Raw genomic sequence first — 7531 nt, 5'->3', positions numbered from 1 at the left:
TGAGAGAATGGCCAAGCTGCTGCTGTGCTCTGAAATTATCACTGTATTTGCATGTGGCCCTAAATTCTATGGGCTGCTCCTGGTCAGTGAATGAGCACAGCAGAGATACTAGACAAGAGCCATTTGTGGGAGACACTGGATTCATTTGACTGGTGACATTGTCTCAAGGATGCCCTGTTGGCAAAAACTTTCCTTAGAACAGCACATAGGCTGATACTTCCTTTTGACCTATTTACCTCACTTCCCTTCTTCCTCCCTCCTTCCCTCCATCCTTCCCTCCCTCCCTCCCTCCCTTCTTTCTTTCCTTCCTTCCTTCCTTCCTTCCTTCCTTCCTTCCTTCCTTCCTTCCTTCCTTCCTTCCTTCCTTCCTTCCTTCCCTTGCATTGCAGTGGGTACCAGTGGCTCTCCCACGCTCTCCTGGCTCCCTCCCCATTTTCTATCACCAGGCCTGTACTTAATAAATTTCTTATGCTTTTAATCCTATATTTTTGTCTGCTCTTGAAACACCTGGACATGTGTGGTTTAAGGGACCTCAATTTAAAGGATAAAGAGTTGCAATGACAAATATTTCATTGGACATTTAGTCCAAGTTTTCACATTTCATTCCATGAAGAACATAGATGCATTTGGTAGGCTCAGGGGCCAAGCACAGTGTTAGGCTCTAGGAATATAGTAATGAACAAGGTGAACCAGATGCCCTTATGAAATTTGTCAGGAAAGACAGCAGAGATTAAGCAAGTAATTAAGAAAATATTTTTGTTGTTATTTTTTAAATCTTGTGATTAAGTCCAAACCCTTACCATGCTTACAAGTTTTCATGATATGGCTCCTACCTATCCCTCCATCCTCTTTTCTCACCATATCTATATTTCACTGTGTACTACCTAGCATGAAATGCTTGCAGTTCCCAGAACTCTCCATCTTCTTTCTCACTTTTGGTCCTTTGCCCAAGCTACCACTTACTCACTAGCCTTAGGCCATGTCCATCTGCCAGGCTTAGTTCAGACATGCCCACTCTGGGAAGTCTTCCCTGAGCAACTGAAGGTGTTCCTCCTCTGTGCTCCCATAGCACCCTCCACCCTTATCATTGAGTTCATTACAGGCAAGTAAGCAGAAAACTACAGAAAAGCAAAAATGATGCCAGGCACAAGAAATCCATATTCTTCCTTTCCAAATCAGTTGGCTCATATTTTTAAAATGGTATCTTGACCCTTTATGCTCAAGCCAAACTTGTCTTCTGTTTTGTTGCAGAAACTGCTAACTGCCTATTTGATATCTCTGCTCCCCTCCCTCTTCACTGTAATAATATGCTCAGCTAAAAATATCTATGCTTGTTAGTCTCTTGCAAATAGAGATGGGGGAGGGGGGTAAAGGGGAGAAAATGGGGGATATCTGCAATACTCTCAACAATAGAATAAATTTTTTTAAAAAGATACAAGCAGAAGTCATAGGGTGGGGGTTCTGGGAAGTCTTTTTTGCTTTTGACCCTCCCTTCTACCCACTGCCTGGTAACTGAATGTGTTGCTTCAAGTTCCAGCAGACATCTTGGGACCATGATGGAAAGGTCAAGAGAATTACAAACAGCCCTGGCATTCTTGAGCTGCTAAACCAACACTAGCAACCGCCTACCTTTAGACTTCTCATTACATGAGACAAATAAACCCTCAAGTGTTTCAGCCACTGTGATCAATTTTTTTTTTTTAACTTATAGATTAATGCAAATCTGAACTGATCCATCTCAACAAGTTTTGTTCCCTTCTTCTTAGCAGTACTCATGCCTGGAATGTTGCTCTTCCTCCCACCATCCTTTCCCCTAAATCTCTGCCTACCAAATCTTATCTATCATTGAAGACCCAATCCGAACAATGTAAGAGTTTATCTTATCTCTCCTAATCTAGATGCACTACTTCCTTCTTTTGACTCATCCCTGTTGCTTTATCTGAATCTCTTTTGTGAAATGAAATATATATATATCTTATGTGATAGGTATTAATGCTCTTATTGGTGTTGTATATTTCTTTGTAATTTTTGCAATGAATAGAAGAAACACTTACCTATAGTAGATATTCAGTAAATCTTTGTTGAATTAAGTATAAATATTCAATAACAACATAACCTCTTTAGATACACACATACAGACACACATACATTTAACCATTGACTGCTGTATTTTTTGGAATGAAGTTGGGCAGAATGCAAGCAACTAAATGGAGAAAATTATATGTCTTTCAATTAATTTGGAAAATGAAATTATTCTCATAGCAATGGGAGATTGACTTCTGTTTAATTTTATATTGAACATTCTCTCATTGCAACTCTTATTTATTGAATGTCTCCACTGTGAAGTCATAGTGACGTGAACAGGGCTGTATTAAGATAAATGAGGGTTTGAACTGGGAATATTATGATCAGAGCTGAAATATGGAGACTGAGAAGCCCAGGTGAGTGTAACAAGATCCTGAATTAAGTTGAGAGCAGGGAAAACAGAAAGGAGAAACAAGCCTGTACTATTGGCCCAGACTCTGAGAATAGGTAAGTAAATGCTATTTAAAGGTTTGTTATTTATGCTCATACCAGATACTGGAATTTTCTTGAATATTACATGCCCCAAAATGATGTAGATAAATAGGGAGAAAGAGTGACAGTCTGTGTTTAAAGTGGATATTTTGATGAAAGATAAGTGTTTATTTAGAATTCTATAAAAAATGACTACGAGATAAACAGCTGAGGAGAGCTTATTGGAACAAAATGTCATCACACAAGAAGAAACCTCCTTCCCTCTGCTCACTGAGAGATTTGTTCATGTCTATTACAACCTTAGAAACATTGGGTTGTAACCTATTATTTACATTTCTCTCCTAATTTTGAGTATAAGAATCACATTTTATTCATCTTTGTGTCCACGTAGCACTCTGCCTAACATATAGTAGACATTCAGTAAGTGATTTCTAATTGAAACTTTAGGGGTCTGCAACATTTAGAATTATTAACCATGGCCTTCTTGAAACACACACTCTGCTTTCTTGACACTGGATTATCTTCATTCTTCTTCCTCCTCCCTATTAAGTCATTTTCAGTTTTCTTTGCTGATTCCTCTTCCCTCCAACTGCCCTTTCAGGTCTTTAAGATACTGTTCCTTTTTCCCTCTTTCATTGTATTTTTAAATCTCAAAAAATTATTAGCATGCTATCTCTTTGAATATATCATTTCTTTTACATCTTTCTACCCTTGTCTTCTCAAACTTTGTTAAGATGTATTTCAGACCTTCTTATGCCACACTCAATGTTTCAACCTCTTTCAGACAATTTTTTCCATATTTTTGTCTCTGTGTCTCTAACTGGGTAATATCATCTGACCTGTTTTCCAATTCACAAATTCTCTTTCTTTCTCTGCTTAATTCATCACAAAGGTTTTAATTTTGTACTTAAATTATATTTTTCACTTCTTAGAGTTTCATTTGGTTCTTCTTCTTAAATCTACCACTCAGTTTTCATAGTTTATTCCTTAATCACCATTAAATTCCCTTTCATTTCTTTTAGCATATCAAACATACTTATTTTATGTTTAATATCTGATGATCATTTTTATATCTCCTGTCTTTGTGAATCTGTTTCTGCAGACTCTCATTAATAATGGCTTGCTTCTTTGTAAGTTTAATGATTTTCTTTTTCATTGTGAGCTCATGCTCTTTGGAATTTTATCTCTGGGGATTCTTTGAGGCCACTTTGAAATTCTTTCACTTAGTACTGCAATGTGCCTACAGGCACTATCAGCCAAGGACCACTATAAACTAACGATTCTGTTGGGTGGTTTTGAAGACACAGACATAGCATTCTGCTCCCAAAAAAGCTTGAATGTGAGTGTGTGGTTAGGAATTCCCAGGGGAAACAACTTTTCTCCAAATTCTCTTGCCTAAGCGAGAAGGGGTATTTTCTAGGTCACTCACTGAGGTAGTCACACATAGAGGATTTTAGCTTTATGACAGGGCTTCCAGTAAGTCTGACTACCTTAATGGGCCTTAGGCTTTATCTCCTATCTCTGGTCCTACCACACCATTTTTGAATACTAACTCTAGGCCAGCAGGAATAAAAAAATACTCCCAAGACAAACTCTGGCTTTATTACCCTTAAAAAATCAAGCTTTATTCTTTCCCCTATTTGTTTCCTTTACTTCACCTCTGCTTCACTTTAAAAACAGCATTTACAATATTTTATCTAGCTTTTTAGGCATTCTTTATTTTTAAAATTTTATTATTTATTTATTAAGATTTTTATTGATTTTTAGGGAGAAGAAGAGAGAGGGAAGGAGAGAAAGAACCATCAATTTGAAAGCACAACATTGATCAGCTGCCTCCTGCACAACCCCTACCCAGGATCGAGCCCACAACCTGGGCATGTGCCCCAATTGGGAATCAAACTGGCAACCTTTCAGTGCACAGGATGACACCCAACCAACTGAGCCACACCAGCCAGTGCTAGGCATTCTTTACTTTATTACTTTTTTTTGGCATTCTTTATTGAGAGAGATTTCTCCACACACTTACCCTGTTGCCAGAAACAGAACTTGTTCTCTTAGTTAATTTACTCCCTGGGTGGTCTGCTCTCTTAAGACTGTATTTTCTCTCTGGGTAACTCTCAAATCTATATTCTTACCTTTTCCCTGGGCTTCAGATATGACTCAGAACAGCCTGCTGTGTATCCCCATATAAATCACCTAATTCATGTCTCCTTTCCATATTTACTCTTCTTCCTGTGTCCTCTATCTTAGTCAGGGGCACAATAAGCTACCTAATCAATCAGGTTAGAAGTGTGGGTATCCTCTTCAAATCACCCTTCTCCCACATATTCGTCAGTTAACAACTCTGGTGATTCCCAGCTGGGCTTCAGGCTAGCTGCTTCTACTCTGTTCCCTATGAAAATACCCTGGTTCAGGCTCTTACCCTCACCTAGACAGTATCTCTAGTCACACAACTGGTCTTTGGCCTCTAATCTACTTGATACCTATTCCATTATTGAAGCTGCCACCATAACTCTCTTTCCAAATCACAAATCTGATCATATCACTTCCCTGCGCAAAAAAATCATTGAATTTTCATTGCTTATTATGGAAAGAATAAAATCCTGACTTCTTGACTTGGTGTTCAAGGTACATGACAGTGGGGTGCCAATCTTTACAGTCATTTAATAGTGACGCCTTATTCTATGAGGCATGTGATGCTCCAATTACACTATATTTGGCATTCTGTGATTTAACTCCTTTACCTGAAATACTCTTTTCCTCATCTCCACCTACCAAAATCCTACTTTTCATGTAAGGTCCAGTTTAATTTTTGTTCCCTCCATAAAATATTCCTAGAAATTAATTGTTCCTGAATATGTACTCTCAAAGCAGTTTGCTTTTATCTTTTGCAGCACTTATCATATTGTGCCTTTTATTAGAAGTTATCATGTATATTTCTTCCCCTTACCAGATGCAAAGTCCTTGAAGGCACTAGAGCAGAGTGGTCACACATTCTGGCTTTGGAGTAAAATAAATCAGGTTCAAACCTTGATCCCATTACTAGCTGTGTGACTTTGGGCTTATCTCTCTTGAATCTCAGTTTATCTTATCTATAAAAGGGATTCTACAGTAGTGTTGTAAAGTTTAAGTTAGATCTAACTCAGGGCCTGCAACAGAGTAACTTTACAATAAATATTAGCAACTGCTATTAAAGGCACATGCTACAGCCTGTCCATCTTTTTTTGTCTCTAACACTTCCTCTAGCCCCTCCTCTTCCCTCCCCCCACTCCCCATGCCAGGGCTTAGCCCAGTACCTAGCACAGACTAAATATTCAATAAATTCTTCTTGACTGAATGCTGAAAACATCACACAGTTTTCATATAAAACATTTAATTCAGTCTGGGCAGAAACAGTTGACATTTGTATGAGACACCAACAAACGAATGCTTATGGGCTGTCCCAGCAAGATATATCAATGGAACATCCTGTTTGAGCACCAAAGAGCAACCCCTTTCAGTATTGTCTGAACAAGCTGACTTTACTAGGAGTGGTGAAGGAGGTTTCATATCCTAGGGAAGTGTTTGGAACTTAATGAGAAGTGTAGGCTGAGAAAATGACCCTGTTCTTTGAAAACCAAATGCAGCTACTGAATATAAGGCTTACACACAGCCTAGGCCATATGTGAGCAACAAGGGCCAGAGTTTTGCAAAATCTTTTTCCTGGCCTGTGCTGAAGTTGGAATCAGCCCCACTCAGCATTTTACTCTCTATAGACACAGAACAATTTTCCTCTAACATCTCCTCAGAACACTTACTAACCAACATTCTTGATAAAACCAGTGAAACCAAGTGAATTATCTGAGGCTAGATATGAAGTTGACTTTCCCCTATTTCTCATTTCAGCACCAAAAATGTTTATGCTAGTAAGTGACATTTCTTAAAACTACCACTATTACAAAACGATCACTCTTTACTTGGGTTCTGTATTTTTTCTTTTCTATTTTAAAGACACACTGTATTTTATGTCATACCTGTTTTAATATTAATAGTAATATTCCCATAGAGGTGAAATGTTTAAAGTCCAACTTTTGTTTTTGAACTCCTCCTGAATTATATCCTGCAAGCTGAAAATTCATCAAAATGCTCAAATGATGCTATATGTGTTTCCAATCTCATGTTTTACGAATTTGAGAATGATTTAGGCTTTTGCTGCTTTAAGCTAACTATTTTAGGAATGTTGAGATTTATCATTCAGAGATGATAAAAATGGAATTTCCCTTTAGTCTAATAGCACAGGCGACTCGGTGGTATTCTTGAGATCTGATTATTGCCCCTTGGGTAAAGAGGTATGGAACAGCTCAATTACATAATACACTTCATGTGAATACCTGCCTTCGGGCCCCACGATCCAACACACAGGCACAAGGAATTCAATTAAAAGGCTTCATTCTCAAAACCAAAGCTTATTCATGGCTGCCTGAATGATCTTTATTTGTATATGTAACCCTTGATTCCTGTCTTTTCCATTGGGAAAATCAGCAGACCAGGATACACTCAATGTTATTCAGTTCCACACCTTAAATTGTTTTTCTTTCACAGGGTCTGCCCCTCCTCCCTACTACCTACTTTGCTCTCATCTAGCTGTCAAGTAATCACTGACAAGGTCTTGGCTGATAAGGCTTAAACCAGGGGATTCCAAGGGGTGTGTGTGTGTCTGTGTGTGTCTCTGTGTGTGTGTGTGTGTGTGTGTGAGAGAGAGAGAGAGAGAGAGAGAGAGAGAGGGGGGGGGGGACAAAGAGACAGAGATAGAGAGAGAAAGACAGAGAGAAAAAAGGGAAGGAGAAATAGAGGAAGGAAAGTAAGAACCTAGAAAGTGGAAAATAGTGGGGCAGGGTTGAAGCAATCATCTTAAATATCTACAAAATAAAGCCAGGATATTGTTTTCTGGCTAGGAATTCCTATGCTAAGGTGTTACCTATCTCAGTTAAAAAGAACTTCTGTAATACCCGACAATTTTCAATGCTTGAAGAGA

This window comes from Miniopterus schreibersii (genome assembly GCF_964146895.1).
Source record: "Miniopterus schreibersii genome assembly, chromosome: X".
Classification (NCBI taxonomy): Eukaryota; Metazoa; Chordata; class Mammalia; order Chiroptera; family Miniopteridae; genus Miniopterus; species Miniopterus schreibersii.
The sequence above is the reverse complement of the archived record's forward strand: the minus strand, read 5'-3'. Positions refer to the sequence as shown.